The 21,488-nt window shown below is 34.8% G+C and overlaps 1 protein-coding gene across 4 annotated transcripts in view; it reads left to right on the forward strand.

Annotated features, from left to right (window-relative positions):
* Positions 1 to 21,488, forward strand: part of LOC128666383 (uncharacterized) — a 93,515-nt gene that overhangs the window by 70,074 nt on the left and 1,953 nt on the right. For 2 of the 4 annotated variants that reach the window (XM_053720951.1, XM_053720950.1), the window contains 2 exons: positions 17,046 to 17,154; positions 19,932 to 20,065. The gene's annotated coding sequence lies outside the window, so the exon portion shown is untranslated. Of the gene's footprint in view, positions 1 to 17,020; positions 17,155 to 19,931; positions 20,066 to 21,488 lie in introns of all 4 variants that reach the window. The other 2 variants (XM_053720948.1, XM_053720949.1) reach the window with 2 other exon arrangements.

Here is a 21,488-nt window from a genome sequence, read left to right on the forward strand (position 1 = left end):
TTAACTGACTTATTCTCGCCACAATTTGAATCCATTAAAAAGGAGCTAGGTACTATATCAATGGAAATAACTACATTATCCACTGAAGTCAGACAGTTTGCAACTAGGTTGTTTGAGGCTGAAACCAGAATCTCTGACTTAGAGGATCAAATGAATGTACAAGAATCTATAATACATAAACAAGATTCAAAAATTAAAAATATGCAGTTGCGCCTGGAGGATCTTGAAGACCGCTCCAGGCATAATAATGTTAGGTTAGTTGGCCTCCCTGAAAATGCTGAATATGAGGATTTAATAAAAAAAAATTCTTACACCCTACCTCAAACATTAGGGATGCCCTCTCATATGCTACCGCTTATAATTGAGAGAGCACATAGGCTCGGCCCTAAAAGATCAGGCCCAGATGGCACTATAAAAAATAGATTGTGTATAGTCAAATTTTTTAAATTCCAAGACAAAATAGAACTGTTAAAATTTTATAAAAAAAGTGATCCTCCGGTTTTTGGAAATAACAAAGTTTTATTATTTCAAGATTTCTCATCTGAGACGTCTTCTAAAAGGAGATTAATGGCTCCATACTGTACACAATTAATTAAAAAAGGTATTAAAGCCCATCTGCTATACCGGCTCGTATCTTAGTAGAGGAAGGGGATACTAAACTAATGTTTAACGAAGTCACTGAAATTAGGAAGTACCTTGCTACTGAATAGTTGTTGATAATAGCTGCTAGTGAAGCTATATCTAATCTATATAGAGAATAGTATCCTTAATATGTATGCCGGTGTTAGGTTGATTTTGCTGTGTTTCCCCCCACCCCCTTTTTTTTTTTTCTTTTTTTTTTTTTTTTCCTTCTCTTCTCCCCCTCTCCTCTCCCCCCCCCCCCTGAGCGCACGTACCAGTACACAATTGTTTTTATAATATTAGCCACAGTTTTTCCTGTGAAGATTTCTAATGACTGAAGGTATTAGATTTTTGTCATGGAACGTAGGGGGTATCTCCTCTCCCAGCAAGCGTAAACTGATTATCAAAACGTTAGCCAGGAATAAACCTGATATTGTCTTTCTTCAGGAGACACATATTAATGAACAAGAAGCGGCTAAACTGAGAATTAAATGGGTGGGGGAAGTTATCTCTACAGCCGAGAGTACTAGAAAGTGTGTGGTAGTGATTCTTCTACATAAAGATCTAGAATATCTAGAATTCTTAATGTAGAAATAGATCCAACAGCTAGGTTTATTTTGATGCAAATTCAAATAAAGAGTCTTAACTACATTCTATGTAATATCTATGCACCTAATGTTTTTTCTAGAGTGTTTTGGGAGGAGCTAGGAGTACGGCTAACTCCTTTTATATCAGAAGCTATTATTTTAGGAGGGGATTTTAATGCAACACTATGTCCGATACTTGATAGGCTAACTAAGAAAAATAGATCACAATATAATAGAAATGCAAAATGCTTGAAACAATTCTGTCAAATGTTAAAATTGGTAGATATTTGGAGAATCAGGAACCCAGATATACAGGCTTTTTCATGCGAGTCAAAAGTTCATAGAACATTTTCTCGAATAGATTTTTTTTTAAAATCCGAAATTCTAGCAGTACATAAATTAGAGGTGGAGATTGGAGAAATTATAATATCTGACCATGCGATTATTGCACTATCTCTTCCAATAGCTGAAAACAGGGCTCGTGTACCTGGATTCTTTTTTCCCAGATATCTTTGCGCTAATCTTAGATTTATCAATAAATTGAAGTCTGTCTGGCAGGAATATTGTTCACATAATATGAATTATTTTGGAAAACCAGAAATATTTTGGGAAGCGTTTAAAACGGTGATTAGAGGAGAGATCCAGGCCTATATGAGTCTAGTTAAGAGAAAAAACAGAGCATGGGAAGTGCAGATCACCAACAAAGTGAGGAATTCTTTTAGAAAATATTGTTCAGATTGCACAGAAACTAATTGGAAGAAGTATTTAGATAATAGGAAGGAAAGAGACTTATTTTTAAAGAAAAGAACACTAGAGGAGGAAGCTAAAATTAGCTTACAATTTAAAGGCTTCCATGGCTGTTCAGCTAAACATCTTGCTAGGTTAACTAAAATTAGAAAGAAAAAAAATGTGATTCTTGCTATTCAGACAGGTAATGATCGCTTTACTGAATCTAGAGAAATCTCTGAGGTTTTTTTCTCCTACTATCAACAACTTTATTCCAGAATAGAATCAAATGAGTTGAATCAAGAAGTATTTTGGACCAAGATTAAGATGCCCCAAATGCATATTGATGATTTAACGTCAATGAATGCACCCATCTCTATAGAGGAAATAAGAGCTATAAATAATCTTAAATTAAATAAAGCGGCAGGGCCGGATGGGCTGCCAGCAGAGTTTTATAAATGCCTTGGTGAAGACCTCTGGTTAATCTTGGAAAAATTGTTTAATCAATATTTCTCGGCTAAGGGTACTATTTCGAGTTTTTTTTTTCTGCAGCTAATATTTCTCTGATATTAAAGAAAGGTAAGAATGCGGAAGACCCAGCATTGTATAGGCCAATGTCTGTGCTCAATTCAGATTACAAGATTTTGATGACTATTATTTCTTCTAGACTTTCAATGGGTCTTCAAAAAATTATTCATCCTGATCAGACAGGATTTATGGTAGCCAGAAATTCTACAAAAAAATATTCGCAAGCTTATAAATTTCCTAGATTATGCCTGGAATATAGATCAAAACAGGAAGAAACCCCTGTTTCGAGATGTTGCTATTTTATCATTGGACGCAGTCAAAGCATTTGACTCAATTGTATGGCAGTATCTATTCAGGGCATTAGATAATTTCGGATTTAAAGGTAACTTTTTACAATTTATATCTAAACTTTATTCAAAACCAATATCTTTTCTTCTTATTAATGGTCATTTGTCTCCTGGGATAGTTCTGCAGAGAGGCACCAGACAGGGCTGTCCCCTATCGCCATTGTTATTTAATATTGCGCTTGAGCCTTTGGCAATTCTCTGTAGAGATATCCTGATTGGAGTCCAGATGGGCCCGCAGAAACTCAAAACGTTACTTTATGCTGATGACGTGCTGATCTTCTTAGCTGATTACCAGCAATCTATACCGGCCCTTTTACAAGCTCTCAATGACTTTAGTTCCTTTTCAGGGTATAGGATCAACTTAGAAAAAAGCGAGTTAATGTGCTTAGGTAATGCTCCTGCTATATCCAGTATACCATTTAAAGTGGTCGATACTATTAAGTACCTGGGTTTAGTTTTACACAAAAATCCGACCCAGTGGTATAAAGCTAACTTTGAATCTTTATTCCAAAAAATTGAAAGAGATCTTCAGATATGGGCGGTATTTCCACTGTCAATTACAACTAAGATTAACTTAATAAAATCCATCATATTTCCTCGTCTTCTTTATACTCTTCAGAATCTTCCGTTATTTATTCTCAATAAAGACCTAAAGAAGGTCTATACACAGTTTTCAAGATTTATCTGGAATAATAAAAAACCTCGTATTTCACTCCTTAGATTAATGCAAAAAGTTGAATCTGCTGGTCTGGCTCTCCCTAATCTCAAACTATATAATATAGTGGCTATGGTTAAAACAGCAGTAGATTGGCTTGCAGGAACTGATATTATCTCTTCAGGAGATTTGGAAACTTTTTTTTTTTTTTATAATATTTTTATTGAAAAAGGAAATCCATGAGGGGTACAGAAAAAAACAAAGGAGAAGGACATTGGGGTATATTACATCTCAAGTTCACATATTTAGAAGTTGTAGATATACATTTTACATTCGGACAAAGAAAAAAAAAAAAAAGGAAAAAGTTTCCTTCTATGTTATATACCAGCCAGTTAACCACGGGCTTACTCACAGGAATTAAATAAAATCTCAATCCTTCAAATCCCCTACCTTCCTTAGTAAAACCAAAACAATTAATTCCTCCCTACATGAACAACCTTTTATTATATGGTATGGAAACAGCCAACCAAACAAAACAGGGTAAGGGAAAAAAAAAAGAAAAAGGAAAAAAAAAAAAAAAAAAAAAAGAGAAAAAGAGAAAAAAGGAATATAAGTATAGTGTCCTCAGCCTACTCTTATTCCCAGCTCAGTATACCAAGGGTAGCTCATTTCTAAGTATGGCATTCATGACATACTCTGTAGATCTGAGTGGATAGATAATTTTCTTTTGCATATCCGGTGACTGTGAATATATAAATATTTCCCATTTCTTGAAAAATCTCTCAACTTCATTTCTTTTATCTAATTCTAATAAGCATTGCTCTATAGTCATTTGTTTCATGATCTGATTATTTACTTCAGATATAGCAGGCACTTTTTTCGAGATCCATGTTTTCAGTAATAAGAACCTGGCCACCCCAATAGCTAGTTCAATAAATTCCTTATTATTGATCTTTTCTTTTATATCTGGAGGGACTAGAAAAAATACTAAAGCTCGATAGATCTTAAACTCTTTTTTTAATATTCTCGATAGCTAGAAACTCATTTTATTCCAGTATTGTCTAATTAATGTGCATTCCCAAAAGTAATGCACGATATCAGCCCCCCTGTTACCGCATTTGACACATTTATCTTGCGTTTTGCTATTCCATCTTGCCATGGCAGAAGGGGTAAGATATATTTGATTTAATATATTATTGTGTACTTCTCTAAAATTAGTAGAAATAAAGATCTTATTAGAACTCGTGATACTATTTTGTATATATTCTTCATTGCATTCTGTTAAACCCTTCAAATGCCATTTCTTAGCGATCAGTTGCAGATTTGAAATACCCTCCTGTCTTAATGACTCCTTGTACCATTTTTTTATTGAAAAATTCCCACTCTTACATAGATCCAGAAGATAAGTAAGTGACGGCCAGCCCCATTCATTATTTTGATTCTGTAGTAATTTGTTGACAAGATCTCTTAATTGTAGATAAGCAAAAAAATCTTTGCTAGGGAGGTCAAATTCACCTCTTAGCTCTTCGAATGTTTTAATCTGTGCTATAACTGAAGTAAAATTAATCATTTGACTAATATTTATTAAGCCCTTTCTTTTCCATCTATGGAATACTGCAGATTTTAAAGCTTCTGGAAACGGGGGATAACCAGTTATTGTTAAAAAATTGGATACTGCAAAGTTAACTTTTAATTTCTTACAGTATTGTTGCCAAGCTTTTATAATGCCGAGATATGAAAACAAACGTTTAATTTTCTGAGGGATATCTTTAGCTTGTGTGTGTAGTAACGCTTTAGGTATGTAAGGCTTTGCAATCTCTTCTTCTAATAATTTATCTGTGAAATATTCTTTATCTATCAGCCATTCAGCTGCTGTTTTAACCAGGCATGCTAAATTGTAATTCCCAATATCTGGTAATGCATAACCCCCATATTCTTTTGAGTATGATAGTGTTTTTAATGAGATTTTTCTCCTTCCATTTCCCCACAAAAATTCTGTTATATTTTTATTAAACAGTGTGATATCGGCCTTCTTTAGAAGGAGAGGTAGATTCTGTAGTTTATAGAGGATCTTAGGGAAAATGATCATTTTAATTAGACCAATCTTTCCAGATAGAGATAATGGTAAATGTTTCCAAGCATTTAGCTGAAGATATATTTTCTGGAGAGTTGGAATTAAGTTTAAATCATACCAACATTTTGGATTCTTATTGAGAATGATACCTAGATACGAAATTTGATCAACAACTTTAAATGGACTTTTATACGAGTCCTTATAATTACTGAGCCATAAGAGTTCCGATTTATTAACATTTACTTTATAACCTGAGAAGGAGCTATATAGTTCTATTATTTCCATTAATTTTGGGATATTGTACTTACTATTTCTTAAAAAAATCAGTATATCGTCCGCATATAGTAAAATTTTTTCTTCTATATTTTTACATAGGGCCCCTTGCAACACCTGGCGGATTTTAATCGCTAGCGGCTCAATTGACAAATTGAATAAAAAGGGAGATAGGGGGCAACCTTGTCTGGTACCTCTTTCCAGTATTATTTCTGTAGAATCTAACCCATTCACCGATATTGTAGAAACCGGATTGTTATAAATAATTTTAATAAAGTTCACGAATGGTCCTGAGAAACCAAATTTAAGCAAAGACGTAAAAAGATGATCCCACTGAACTGCATCAAAAGCTTTTTCGGCATCTAGAGCTATTATAGCCGCGTCCTGGTTTAATTTATGAAGTTTCTCAGGTTGGTACGATAATTCTTTAAAATATTCAATAATGATACATGCCTTTCGAATATTTACTACAGAGCTTCTACCATTCATGAAGCCCACCTGATTAGAATGTATAATATTACCCATGATATTTTTTAATCTTTCTGCTACTATAGTAGCCAAGATCTTATAATCTACATTAAGTAGAGGGATGGGCCTATATGAGTCTACCCTCTCAGGATCCCTTCCTTTCTTAAAGATCATAATTGTAACAGCCCTAGTAAAATTCTTTGACATTGCTCCATTCTCTACATAATAATAGTTAAATAATCTAGTCAGGTGTGGTATAATTTCTTTATTTAATATTTTATAAAATTCGGCTGGAAGCTGATCTGGTCCCGGGGCTTTATTTAATTTAGATTTATATATTGTACCCTCTACTTCCTCCTCTGAAATTGGCGAGTTAATTTTTTCAATTTCTTCTGCTGACAATTTAGGGGTTACAATAGTTTCCCAGAATAAATCCTTATTGGCAATATCTACCTCACGTGCACTGTAAAATTTCTGGAATGTGTGATAGAAGGTCTCATTAATCTCTATGGGATTATGTAGAAGTTTGTCCTCTACTCTTAATGCAGATATTATATTATTTTTTTCTCAGATTTCACTTATCTAGCTAAATAGCTACCTGTCTTATTCCCAAACTTCATATGTTTTGCCTTTTTTTTTAGGTCCTCTCTTGTAGCTTCGCATAGATAGAAAAGATCTCTCTCCTGTTTTGCCTGGGTATATTTTAACCAGTTATTCTTTGAACCACATTGAAGATATCTATTATACATATTAGTTAATTGGTTAGTAAGTTGCTTTTCTCTTTCCTTTCTTTTTTTCCTAAATCTAGACATAAAACTTACAATTAGTTTCTACTCTATCATCATATTCTCTGTTTAAATTTAGAAAGATATGCCATTTTTCTTTTAACATAGCTACAAAGGATGCATTTTTTAGCATGTATTTGGGGAAATAGAAAGAGTTGCTTTTATAGCTACTAGTTTTTATATCATCTGCAAAAAATTCTAATGTGATGGGTGCATGATCAGAGATTGCAAAGTCCTTTATATCAGTCTTAGGTTCTATTTTAAGAATGGAGTCCGCTACTAGGAAGTAATCAATTCTAGAAAATGATAGTAGTGATTTAGATAGACATGCGAATCTTTTGACATCTGGGTACTGAACTCGCCATATATCGGATACTTTAAGTGTTTTTTTAAATGTATTTAAAATTCTCATTTCCTTAGCTATTCTAAAGTCCTTCTCTCTACCTTTTGTGCTCTTCCTATCTATTGGAAATTTAGGTGTTAAATTGAAATCTCCGGCTATTATTAAATTGGTCTCTACATAGTTCAACAATAATGCTTGGAGTTTCCCCCAGAAGTCCATATCTAAATTATTCGGACCATATACATTGCATATAGTATATATCTTCCATCCTAATTTCTAATTGCAATATAAGAAAGCGAGCATTTTCATCTAGTTTAGCCTCTAAAATTTTATAGTCCAAATTTTTGCTCAGCAAAATAGCGACTCCTTTTTTCCTTTCTGTACATGGTGTGGCTAGAATTTCTTTTACCCAGTTAATTTTTAATTTAGCTATTTCCGCTGCAGATAATCTGATCTCTTGCAATAATGCAATGTCAGTATTAAATTTTCTAAGATGTTTAATGATTGCCTTTCTTTTAATCGGGGATACAATTCCTCCGACATTCCATGATGTAAAATGAATTAGCGGTTTTAAACCAATAGCCATATTATTATTCTAAGCAATTTTTATTATTGGTGTATCCACCTTGGTTACTCCCGTACTTTATTAGTACTATATATATAGAGAAGGCTGAGGAGAGAGGAAGAGAAAAAAAAAAAAAAAAAAAGGAAAAAAAGGGGAAAAAAAAAAAAAAGGGAAATAAAAATCATTTAGCACTATCTGAGAATATAACACTTTCATGATCTTTTAGCAAGATACTGTATAGCTTCTTCACTGTTCTGGAAAGATTTAAAACCTTCCTTATCCCCTATCTTTAAGATAGCAGGATAGATTACAAACGCTTGTATTCCTTTTTGAATAAACTGTGAGCACAGCTGAGACATTACTTTCCTTTTATTGGAAGTTTCCAAAGAAAAATCCTGAAAGATAAGAATCTTTCTATCCTCCAGCATTAGCGGTTCTGAGAGTTTTTTATAGTGTTTTAAGATTTCTAGTTTATCTTTATAATTTAAAAATTTAGCTATCACTGGTCTAGAGAAAGACCTATTTGGACGATCTTCTGTTACCAGCTGTTTATTGGGACCTAGTCTATGAACTCTTTCAACTATAATTTCTGAGCCTTCCCTTAGTATTCCTAGTCGTTTTGGGATTTCCTTTATAATTAGTGCTTCTAGATCTGCATTTGCGAATTTTTCTGATATACCTATGAATCTTAAATTGTTCCTTCTTGATCTATCTTCTGCTGTATCAACTCTCTCTTGTAGTTTTGTGATTTGCTCTGAGAGTGTCTCAATTGTGTTACTTTTAATGCTCAATTTGTCCTCTAGATCAGAGATTCGATTTTCTGCCTCTCCTAACCTCTGGTTAAATTGTTTTACTTCATTTGACACTGCTGAAAGTTCTAATCTCAATTTGTCAAACTGGGGCAGCATTAGAGCTGATATCTGATCTAATAGTAATTGTGTATCTATATTACCATGCGTTACATTTAGGCTTTCTGCGCTTTCTTGTGTTTGATCATTAACATTTTTATTCCTGTTTCTCTCTCTATTTTTAGCTGACGTCATGATTGGTGATTTATCTTTTAAATTATGGACAAATCTGTCCATTTATATTAATCTACTCCCTTTAAGTGAGATCTGTCTGTGTATGTGAAAATGAAAGACAAAAAAGTGAATATTTGTTGCAAACAAGTAGGAGAGTGAAAAAAGAAGGAAGAGTGAAACCCCCCAAAAAGGAGGCAGAGAAAAAAAAAAAAAAAAAAAAAAAAAGGGGGGGGGGTACAATAAAAAGCAAGTAGGTCAGTAGCTAACCTTCTGACCAGTGAATCTAAAGTGGTGAATCTCTGTGTCTATTAGTGATAAGTGATTTATGGTTCCTCAGACGGAAAGTGAAAAAGTGAAAAAAAAGAGAAGAAGAGAAAAAAAAAAAAAAAAGAAACAAGAAGTGAGCACACTAATGTAGTGGAGGGGGAGTCTTATAGTATTTGCTCACCAGCTATTATTACAGCTTGTTATAAACAGGTAGGCAAATTTACTAGAAGCTGAGCTAAGCTCTTTATACTCTGGGCCCTTGATTCCTTATAGACAAGTATTGCAGTCATATTACCATCAATGTTAAGCCTAAAAAGCTAAGCCTCTACACAGGGTAAAGAAACAGTATTTATCAGCCACTATATGGCTTTTTCATAGATTTAGACTATCTTAAATTGGTATATGCAATCCTTATAGCAATTTATATGCAAATTGAGTAACACGCTCAGTAACACCTCTGAAATAGGTTTACAGAGTAATAAGTCCCTTATATGGGGAATAAACAGCTAGCAAAAAGAAATAAAAAAGAAAGGAAAAAAAAACCATGTAAACAATTATTGCAGTTCTAAATTCTTTCCTTCCTCTTTTCTGCCATTTTTCCCCTTCCCTTCCTTTTCTTTAACGACCAGAATCTTTACATTTAACTCTTTTACCAGGCATCCGTTGTATATGAGACAATGTTTAAGATATTAATCATTAACATCAACATACAAATACAGTTCTATGCATAGTATATCACTTGGCTAAGAAATTTTACTGCAAAGAACTTTTTAAACTAAAAAACATTTTTCCAATACTATGTGCTCTCTATCTTTGATGTAACTGCAAGGGCTTGATTGTCCAGAGCAGTTAGTATAGCTTCCTGCATCAGATTAGCCTATAGCCAATTTTTCACTGGGTGCTATCAGATCCACCAATAATTTTAAACTTATATATTTAGGACCAAGTGCTCCCAGCTTGAGCGTTTAGCATTTTAAATGACCGGTTTGTGAGAGATCTTCTTCTTTGATAAGGAAAGTTCCAGCAATTATTAAGACTTTTTCCTTTTTGATTTTCCTGATGTTAAATCTGTGCACAGCCAATTACACAGTCTTAGTTAGAAAAGTTCCTGAAAAAAGTCACACACGCAGCTCTTATAAACTTTTCCTGTGTTCCTCCCTTCTTGTTTTTACTTTCCTTGCTTAGCCAATATGCAGAATGTTCTGTAATTCCTTACAAGATAAATATAGGCATCAAAGAAGTAGGGAGAACAAGCAAAACAGTCACTGTTAGCTAAGTGTATGCCTCTTCACTGGGACTTCTGTATAAGCTGAGTACTGTACTGTAATACTGAAACCTTTAGGGCTCTGTGCAGCGATACCACAGTTCAGCTTGTTAGTGTATTTTCATGCCATGCCAACAGCATACCACAAGAAATTATTACAGCAAACTTTAAGGAGGGGTATAATAGTGAGTTCTTATAAAGTGTGCAGCTTCACTGGGGTCTTATGAGAACAAACATGCTTCCACATACACTTTGTGCATATTCTGCCACCAGACTTCTATGCAACACTTAACCCTTACCAGCTCCTCTTCCTTTACTGCTAGCACAGCTAATCTTGTCCTCGACAACCTTGTTTTACACAGGATAGCGTCCTCTCTAGCGCTTTTTTCACCCCCGCAGGTAAACAGTAAACAGAGAATGTCACCTCAAACTTAGATTATTCACCCAGACTTTAAACTTTGCACTTTGCATACACTAAACATATTCCAGAAAAAGCAGAAAAAACACTTATCTTTGTTTGCACCAAACGTGTGCTTGTTTTCAGCGTGTTTCTCCCCAGCGACATCAATCAGAGGGTGCTGCTTCAGCTACGAAGCTTTTTACAGCAAATGACAGACTTGGCGGAGTATCACTATACTCCTGTTCGTACGCCACTTTCAGTGTGTGCTTCTCAGCACCGGCACTCGGTCTTTAGTGGTGCTCCAAACTGACTTGTAGTGCCTATGCCCGACTCCAATAGCAGCCAATGGCTTGGAACTGGCGGATTAGCTTTCCCTCGGTCCGCGCGGCCTAGTCGCGCTCTGCTGCCATAGATCCCGCCCACCGGAAGTCTGTCTTATTTTCTGTCGATTTGGAAACTTTTTTAATTACGCCATTTTCTTTAAAGGCTATTTTGCATCTCCCGGTACGTAAGTTACCTCAGAACATCTGTGGACTTTCTACTGTTAAAATATAATTATTGCCTGGCAAAAGTTCTGCAAATCCCTGGATATAGATTATACAATCTCTGAATTTTTACCGATTATTGGTAATCCTAATTTTTTACCAGGGATGTATCAGGAAGTATTTAGAGAATGGGCTCAAAAAGGGCTAATTTTTGTGAATCAATTATTAGACGGAAATGGTCTAATACATATGTGTCGATCGTTGTTTAATAAATATGAGCTGCCCAAGACGAACCTGTTTGCATATTTTCAATTACGCCATTTTGTTTTCTCACAAAATTGGCTGTTTCCCCTATCAATTGCATGGTCAGATATTAGACTTTCCATTAAAAAATTGTTGGCAGGAGATTCATCGATCTCACTGCTATACGACATTATGTTGAATAAACAAAGCTTGCTATATCTGGATAATATCTGTAATGTCTGGTCCTCACTAATGCCTATATTGGATCATAAAAAAATAAAACAGAGTTTTGACTCTCTTCATAAATGTAAAGTATCAATGGCTATAAAGGAATCCCACATGAAGCTGATTAATAATTTCTATCTATCTCCACTTAGGTTATCTAAGTTTTATATAACAAGGACTAGCAGATGTCCACGTTGTTATTTTAATTCAGCGGATATAGGTCATATGTTTTGGTGCTGCCCTAGAGTGAGACAGCTTTGGCTAAAGATAATTTTTTGGTTTAATAAACTATATAAAGTATCAATAGGACTTTCCTTAGAGGAAGTCTTGCTCTTAGCCTCCTCACAAAATGCTCTTAGCAATAGTTCTAGAAATAGTCTTAACACTATTATACTCCTGGTTAGAGGCTGCCTGCTTAAAAACTGGAAGGCTAATCATGTACCAGGGCTAACTGTGATATTCAAAGCTATTCAGGAACAAATAGTATATGAATCTTATCATCTTAAGAATGCGTCAGAAATTAGGATTAAGAACTTCTTATGGAAGTGGGCCACAGTTATTTTAACTTATTCAAGACCACTCCAAAAACGGATTCTTTATCCTTACTTGCAGTCAATTAGTTTTGCTGAATTGACAATATTAAATGTGTTTCCTCACTCATGGATTGAGGATCTTTGAGAAAGGTGTGCTGGTTGGGTGACAGGGGGTGGGGATGGGGGGGTCGGGGTTCTTTTTTTTTTTTTTCTCTCTTCTTTCCCTCTCTTTCTTTCCTTCTTTCTCTTTCTTCTTCTGTGGTATCCGTTTGTTTATTCCATTGTACCTGTGTTGTCTTCCCCTTTTTGGGGGAAGGAAGAATCTAAAATCCAGCAGCGAAATCGATTTTTGCGGAAATTATTAAATTTTAGTCTGGAATTCTGTCATTTTTGTTAATATAATATTGTATGACTAAAAAAAAAATGTTTTGACCCTGCGTGGTGCAAAAGATAATATTGGAAAGTCTTAATTTATGTTTCTGTTTTCATTTGTTGATTTGGTTTTTGTTATATTTTGCTGGAATTAAATAAAAAGAAAAAAAAATATTGAAAAAAAGAAATACTATTACAATCTAAATTCGAATTTGAATATTGCATAATTCGAATATTACATTTAAAGAAAAAGCATTAGAAATTCTTTTACAATCTAAATTCAAATTTTTCGAAAAGAATATTTTCGAATGTAATCGTAAAATTCGAAACCGAACATTTGAAAATCGAATGTTAGAATGTTATGTAAACATTCAAAATTCGATTCGAACGAACGAATGTGTTAAAATTCGTGCCGTTTTTCGAATGTTGAGAAACATTCGCCCATCCCTACTAGTGAGGCATCATCTCACACTCACAATGCAAGCAGTGGCAGGTCAACCCCCTGTAGTTTCGCCCCTGATGGGCAATTAAAAGAGCTGAATGGAATTTCTATTTTTGTATTCATATCTAAGCAATACTTTTTAAAAAGACAAAAATTATCACTGCTCTATTAACTTGTATTGTGCATGCTAACATTAAAGTATCCTCACCCATGCTCTGAGTCCTTACAGACACATGATGCATAACTTCAAATCACAAGTACTTAGAACATATGACATGTGTCACCTACTGATTCTCTATTCTATTGGTGACTGTTTGTGCACATAAGAAGTATTATTGATTGATCAAGTTAACCAAAGAAGCATATCTGCAACTACAATATTACAAATCGGAATTAGATTTGTGAATTTATTTTCTCCTCCTGTAAATATGATGTGTGTGAGGCAAAGAAGGATATGTGGGGAAAAAAAGGAGTGCATGCATTTTCAGGGGATAAACACCCCCCTCAGATTTCCCCTGCTATTGGAGGAGAGATTATGGGCCAAATGGGAAGTGTCCAAGGGTCATTGCCTGGCACTGCCTTAGTCTATGTAATTATATGGGCTGTCACACATGAATTGCCTTAAAAAAAAATAGAGCAAATCATTAAAAAAAATATTAACCAAAACAAAATTTACATTCAAATGAAAGAAAGTACTATTTGCGAATTATAGTAGATTATTTAGTGTAATGGCACTTTAGATTATGTTAGTGGTTTGATGACTTTTAATAATTATATGCTGTAGGGTCAAATTAAAATTTAAATAAATACATTGCTATAATGCAGAGCTTTTGCTCTCTATTCCACAGCACAGTACATCCAGTCACTTCACTTTCCAAATGCCAATCTTCAACTAACCAGCCTCTCTCTCTCTCTCTCTGCAATCCGTACAACTTTGAAGTTATAATACAATCAAAATATGTGAAATGAAATCATATATATACACTTGACTCACATATGATAACAAAGTCAAAAGGAATGCATAACTCACCGGATTTTTCAAAGGATTTAAAAGGTCATCACCTTTATTGTGTACCGGCCGCATTTATTTACCATTTTGTGCCCATTGAAAAAGTGTTGGGCTGTTGGCAGTTGGTGCGGTCAGCAAACTGTCTGCATGTCTCTCTCCTGACTCCTGTGATTTAACTTAACAGACTTCTTTCCCGCTAAGCAGGTAATGTGTCAGAGCATTGCCATGGTAACCCAGCCACGGCAATGCTCTGACTAAGTTCAAACTCTCAGAACTTGACAGTCAGCAGTCACACAGCCGCACAGGCAGAGGGAGGGGCCACGGGGGGGGGGGCCACAGGGGGTTGAGGGGAGAAATTATGTATAAAAAAAAAAAAAAAAAAAAGTTTGAAAAAAATGAAAAAATGTGCTGAAGATGGGGCCCCCCTGATGGGGGACCTCCTGTGGGCCCCGTCGCAATTGCGACTGCTGCACCACTGGTAGTTCCGCCCCTGAAAATAATAATGTCCTCCTGAGTATCTGTACAATCAATAGGTTTTAGCCAACGCCTTGGTTATCTCATAGAGGCCTAAAATCATGGTGCCATATTCAGGAAGCAATACAAAAGACACTAAATTGGCTAAGATATGCAAATGCTAATTCGATTTTATAGTCCAAAAGCACAAAACAATACTGGAGCCTCCTCACTTAAAGGGACAGTCTAGTATAAATTAAACTTTCATTATTCAGATAGGACTTTTAATTTTAATCAACTTTCCAATTTACCTTTATCATCAAATGTGCTTTTTTCTCTTGGTATTCTTAGTTTAAACTAAACCTAGGTAGGCTCATATGCTAATTTCTAAGCCTTTGAGGGCTGCCCCTTATCACATGCTTTTTAATTCTCTTTTCAACGCAAAGAGACAGAAAGTACACATGGGCCATATAGATAACACTGTGTTCAATGCTAAATTTAAGACAATAGATAATAAACAGTCACAGTCATGTGACCAGGGGGCTGGAAGAAGGTTCCTAGATACAAGGTAATCACAGAGGTAAAAAGTATATAAATATAACTGTGTTGGTTATGCAAAACTGGGAAATGGGTAATAAAGGGATTATCTATCTTTTAAAACAATAACAATTATATGGTAGACTGTCCCTTTAAAATGCATGAGTTGCAGGGAATCTTTGATTAGGTCAAAGCAATTGGAGACAGCTGCTAAATTTTTAGTAAATTGTTTAAAAATGTGCAAATGTCTCCAGTGTTTGACCCACCCAAATTTAGTATAAAAATCCTACCAAAATTCAGTAAAGCCAGCAGTCTTTTGAGGAGTTGTCAGAGTGTGAGCTCCCTAAATCTTCAGCTTCATCAGAGTGGTAAGTATACTGGTATATTTCTTTGTCTAATAACTTGTAATAATTTACTATTTATTTCCACAGATTGTTTACAATAATATTGATGTTTCTTTCCCTAGAAGGATTTATTTAGAAATCACTGACCTATTCTTTTTTGGGTCATTTTTTTATTTTTATTATTTTGACTTAAAGGGATAGTTTAGTCAAAACTTAACTATCATGTCTCAGAGAGAGCAGGCAATTTTAAGCAACTTTCTAATTTACTCCTATTATCAATATTTATTCATTCTCTTGGTATCTTTATTTTGAAAAAGCAAAAATGTAAGGAGCCGGCCTGTTTTTGGTTTAGCACCTGGTTGCTCTTGCTGATTGGTGTTTAAATGTAGCCACCAATCAGCAAGTGCTACCCAGGTTCTGACCCAAAATGGGCTGGCTCCTATGCTTACAATTTTGCTTTTTCAAATAGTTACCAAGAAAAATTGATAATAGGAGTGTTTAAAATTTCATGCTCTATCTGAATCATAAGTTTAATTTTGACTACACTGTTCCTTTAACATTTGTGTTCTATGTTCCATCAAACACTGGGGGAGACATTACTTGTGGTCATTGCTGTTACTAATGTCAAGTAGGCTGTATTATTGGGGGATAAAAGCTATATCCCTCTTTTTCATTGCTAGGAGTGTCTGGGTTTTTGGTGTGTTTTTGCATAACTTTGTGTGTGTGTGTATATATATATATATATCTATCTATCTATCTCAAAACAAGCAGCACTCCAAAGGTCTTATATCCATATGTCACCTTTATTTAAGGACATATGGATATAAGACCTTTGGAGTGCTGCTTGTTTTGATGTATTAATAATTTGGCTCTAAGCACCCAAGGCTCGTACATACAGGATCTGGAGTGCACTTTGCTGGACATTTCTATATATATATCTATCACACTATACCCTGATAGGTACAAAGATCTGTATGTATAGTCTGATAAATATGCTGTGCTGTATAACAATGTGAATATCTATACACTATATACTTTTTACCTCTGTGATTACCTTGTATCTAAGCATCTTCTGACAGCCCCCTGATCACATGACTTGATTTATTATCTATTGACTTGCATTTAGTACTGTGTTGTGCTAAATCTTAAATAACTCTGTGGGCGTGAACACAATGTTATCTATATGACCCACATGAACTAGCAGTCTCCTATTGTGAAAAGCTAAAAAAAAAAGCATGTGATTAAGAGGCTGCCTATAGTGGCTTAGAAACAGGCAGACATTTAGAGGTTTAAATGTTATAAAGTATATTAATATATCAATGCTGGTTGTACAAAGCTGAGGAATGGGTAGTGAAGCTGTAGTTGTATAAATCTATATTTTTAAAGAACAATTTTAGTGTAGAATGTCCCTTTAATAAAACAATATGAGGTATGGATAATTTGCATTTACAGGTAGACAACATTGTGTAATATTTAGGTTTTGACTACAACAGAAAAGAAGCATTTGGAAAATAACATGGAGAAGAAACTGCTGTTTGTTCTGGGAATCTGTATTCTGGTGATTCTTTGTTCCAATACAGGGAGAGGTGAGTTAAATATCTGACTCTCATAGAAATGTTTTTTTAAAAGATGTTTATTTACTATAAAATAAAGCCGAAGGGTTAAAAGACTGCTTCTGCAAAGATTACAAACACAATTTATCTCCCGAAAAACATTTAAAGGGACAGTAAAGTCAAAACATTCATGATTCAAACAGAATGTAAATTAAAAACAACTTTCCAACTTACTTTTATTTACTATTATCAAATTAGGAGCTGATAGTTTAGTAGTGGGCACATTTCTTTAGCCACAAATGGCAGTCTCTGCAACTATGTATAACATTGCTATAAACATAGCTGCAAACACTGCTGCCAGATGGTTAAAAAATCTACACGCTCTCGAGCGCACCTAAGATTACTTTTTAACAAAGGATACCAAGAGAACTTGGCAAAATGGATACTAGAAGTTATTTAAAATTGCATAATCTGTTTGAATCATGAACATTTAGTTTTGACTTTACTGTCCCTTTAAATCTTATTCATTAGATAAATGTATTTGCATTTTTCTTTATTTTCTTAACCATTTAAAATTTTAAATTCCATTTATATTTAATTTTGACCTCTCCCTGCCAGTTTGAAAAGGCATCTTGTGTATTATCTAATACACACAACCCAATGCTTAAGGCCAATGACAGTAATTAAGGACGTACAACACACACTTAGAAATTATTATTTCAGACAATATGAAAGTGGGTAAACAATAAAGTAGCACAGAAGGCCAGTGAGATGATTGGCTGTAAAGGAAGAGGCATTAGCGGGAGATTTGAGGGACTTATTACACTTTTATAGATCACAGTTCTGAAGATCAAATCATCAGGACAACATTAAACTAGAAAGTCTCTAAACCAATGATAATAAAATAGTACTTGGTATGAAAAGGAAAAAACCTTACAGTATTTGTGTAACTGAGAGGGGAGCCATGACTCAGGAGGGAGAAAGAGATGGGATAGACACAAAGGGAGAGAGATGATTAAAATATGTAAGTACATTGAGACATTTTTAAAGCTGCAGAAGAAAGTGTTGGCGGATTAGAAGAAATTTGCAGAAAGATGATTGGTTAATGGAATCGGCTTTCGATTGAGTTAGTAAGAAAAATAAACAAAAGGGGTTTACACTGTACTGTAACATATTTTCCCCTTACTGTGTTCCCCATTATTTGTTACACCAGCTGCCGGGTATTAAGTGTATAAGAACTTGTTCCTTTAAGTTAATTTTGGCATTTGAAATCCCAACCCATTGTTTTAAAGAAAATGCCCATGGAAATGGGGATTGTCTTCAGGAAGAGCAGACCTCATCATATATTTCTCTTTTTATAGGCATAAATGCAATAGATATAGGTATTTAAATGCTCATTTAAGGTGGCAGTTTCAATGAGCAAAAATGGCTATTTCAATCTCAAAAATAAAGATTAAGGATCAAGTACCAATACATTTAATTTAACGCAGCTGGTATAACATATAATTTACTACATAGTAGGCAGAAAACAAATTTACAGTCCACTGCCCCTTTAAGAAGGAAATACCCACAGATCAGTGGGAGTTTTAGCAAACAATAAATTGGGGAGTATACTAGAACGTTGGCAGAATCATGGATGAGTGCAGGGTTACTGGTGAGAGTTGGGAAGTCCAGGTGAGTTAGTGGGTTACTGGGGCCTGATTATACAAAAAGTCCTAAATGCCGCAGCACAAAATCTTCTTTTACTATATGCTTAAAAGGACAGTTCACCCAAAAATGTTCTCCTATTTAAATTGTTTCCAATGATCCATTTTACCTGCTGGAGTGTACTAAATTGTTTACACATTGCTCCTTTACCCCTATTTTGGCCTTTGAAATAGCTGATTTAGCTTGTGGTTTCCCAAACCTATACTGAAAGTTTTGATAGCTATTGAATAGCCTAAGTAAACACAGCCTGCAGAATAAATTGCACTCCTAGTGGGGTGCAGGATAGTTGAGTAATAAAATGGTAATTTCCCATTGTTCTCTCTATGTATTGAGCTTTAGCTTTCCTGACAGATAAGGAAGCAAGTGTGTGTACACAAAGTGATAACATAATGAGATCTCATTTTAGTACACTCCAGCAGGTAAAATGGATCATTGGGAACAATTTAAATGGGAGAACATTTTAGGGTGAACTGTCCCTTAAATTCCTACTTTTGAACAAAATATACCAATAGAACAAAGAAAATCTAATAGAAGTAAATTAGAAAGTTGTTGGGTTTCATGTATTTTTTTTTTATTTTGATTTGTTGAGAATTTGTATACTTAAGATTAGAAGCAACTGAGATTGTCATGATATAATTTGTTTCTGTTTAATAGAATATTCTATGATTAAAGGGACACTGAACCCAAATTTGTTCTCTTGTGATTCAGAGAGCATGCAATTTTCTAATTTACACTTTTTTTTTCGTTCTCTTGCTATCTTTATTTGAAAAATAAGTCATCTAAGCTATTTGGTTCAGTGCTCTGGCCAGCACTTGTTTATTGGTCGGTTAAATTAATCCACCAATCAGCAAGAACAACCCAGGTTGTTCCCCAAAAATGGACCGGCATCTAAACTTACATTCTTGCATTTCAAATAAAGATACCAAGAGAATTTGATAATAGGAGTAAATTAGAAAATTGCTTAAAATGTTCTATCTGAATCGCCCAAGAAAAAAATTGGGTTCAGTGTCCCTTTAATCATGCATCCAAGTATGGGATTTACCCTCCATGCTTTTGTCATTTTAATTTTTGTATTAGTAAAAGTATTGTACATCTAATTTCAGCATCTATGGAGAAGTCTACGGCATCACAGTTTTTGGGAAAAATTGAAAGAAAACGCTCTTTACATGAAGAATGTTATGTGGAACAATGTAATTATGAGGAAGTTCTGGAGGCTTATGGAGACCGTATAGCTGCTGTGAGTATCCAATAAACTAACATTTAAACTGCCTAGAATTGGGGATATTGTATTGATTGTGCAATCATTCAATAATATGAGAGAACTTTGACATAAAGAGCATATTGTTTAACCTCTTCACGCCCTTAGGACATTCCATGCCAGTACTGAGCTTTAATGCCTCTTAGGACGGCATGGAACGCCCTAACTTTTTAGCGTCCCTTCATAAAAGGAAACATCCAACTGGGGGATGTGCCTAGAATCATAGGCAGTCCCCCAGGATCCAATCCCAGCATTGAAATGACGTGATATGTTCTGTTTCCTCTTAATGTTTACGTCAGAACTTTATTCTGATTGTTCAGGACTCTTGCCCTGCCCTGGAGGGGTTAATAGTCACACACAGCTCTCCACATTTTCTGGAGTATATCTTGGATGAGGAGGCTAGTGGCTGAGTTAGTGGTGGTTACCAGAAACCATATGAGGGTGGAGTTTGTGGTGTTGCAGTATTTTTAAGGGGGACCTCTGTAATTGTGGGGGGGGGCATGGCTATGGTATTAGGGGGGGGTCACTAAAAGGACAGTGGCATGAAGGGGTAATTGTTACCCTACTTTTTAGTCTAATAGTAGTGCAATATAGAAGATCAGAGTTCTTTTGCAACCTCTGTCCCTCAGCAGAACCCCCCCCCCCCCCACTGGGCTGAGTCAGGGACATATGGGGGTGGTGGAGATGTAAAACCTTGGGATGGCATCAAATTATGTCCAGAGACAGGAGAAGAGCTAATCAGGAACTGTTGGATCTGGCACAGCTTGGCAGTCCCCAGTAAACCAGGGCTTTTATAAGGTTCCCTAAATGATGATAATCACCCATGATGGCCGTCAAATGATGCAGTGGGAAGGAAAATATCTACTGCTCATGTGCAAATCAAACTAAGTGTCTTACATTGTATATTTATTGATTTTGTTATTCTAGTGTGTTTAGTGTAAATACATAATATATGTACACACATTATATAGAAATACTGTATATACATAAACACATTTAGACGTGATATATATATATATATATATATATATATCTCTATCTATCCCTTTTTGTCAAACCATATATTTCACATAGATTTTTTTTAAATCTTTATAAGATAATTATCTTATGAGTGTAACTATACCTTTAAATGTATTTATGTTGTAAGTGCAGCTTTTTTATATTAAGGAAAGGAGTATCTCAGTAATTGCTTGAGAAAAATAGGGCGTGCGCATTCTACTGACTCAACAGAAAATAGGGCTGGTCTTTTACATTTTCCAGGACAAATTTCTTATAACCAGGATGGCCCTACGTGCAGATCAAATTTTATATAAATAAAGGTCCTTCTTTCTGAGTGAATAACCCCTTTTCATTATAGAGTTTTAAAACACACACTTCTTTACAATCTTTTTAATTTAAAAAC

Source organism: Bombina bombina, chromosome 7, assembly GCF_027579735.1.
Source record: "Bombina bombina isolate aBomBom1 chromosome 7, aBomBom1.pri, whole genome shotgun sequence".
Classification (NCBI taxonomy): domain Eukaryota; kingdom Metazoa; phylum Chordata; class Amphibia; order Anura; family Bombinatoridae; genus Bombina; species Bombina bombina.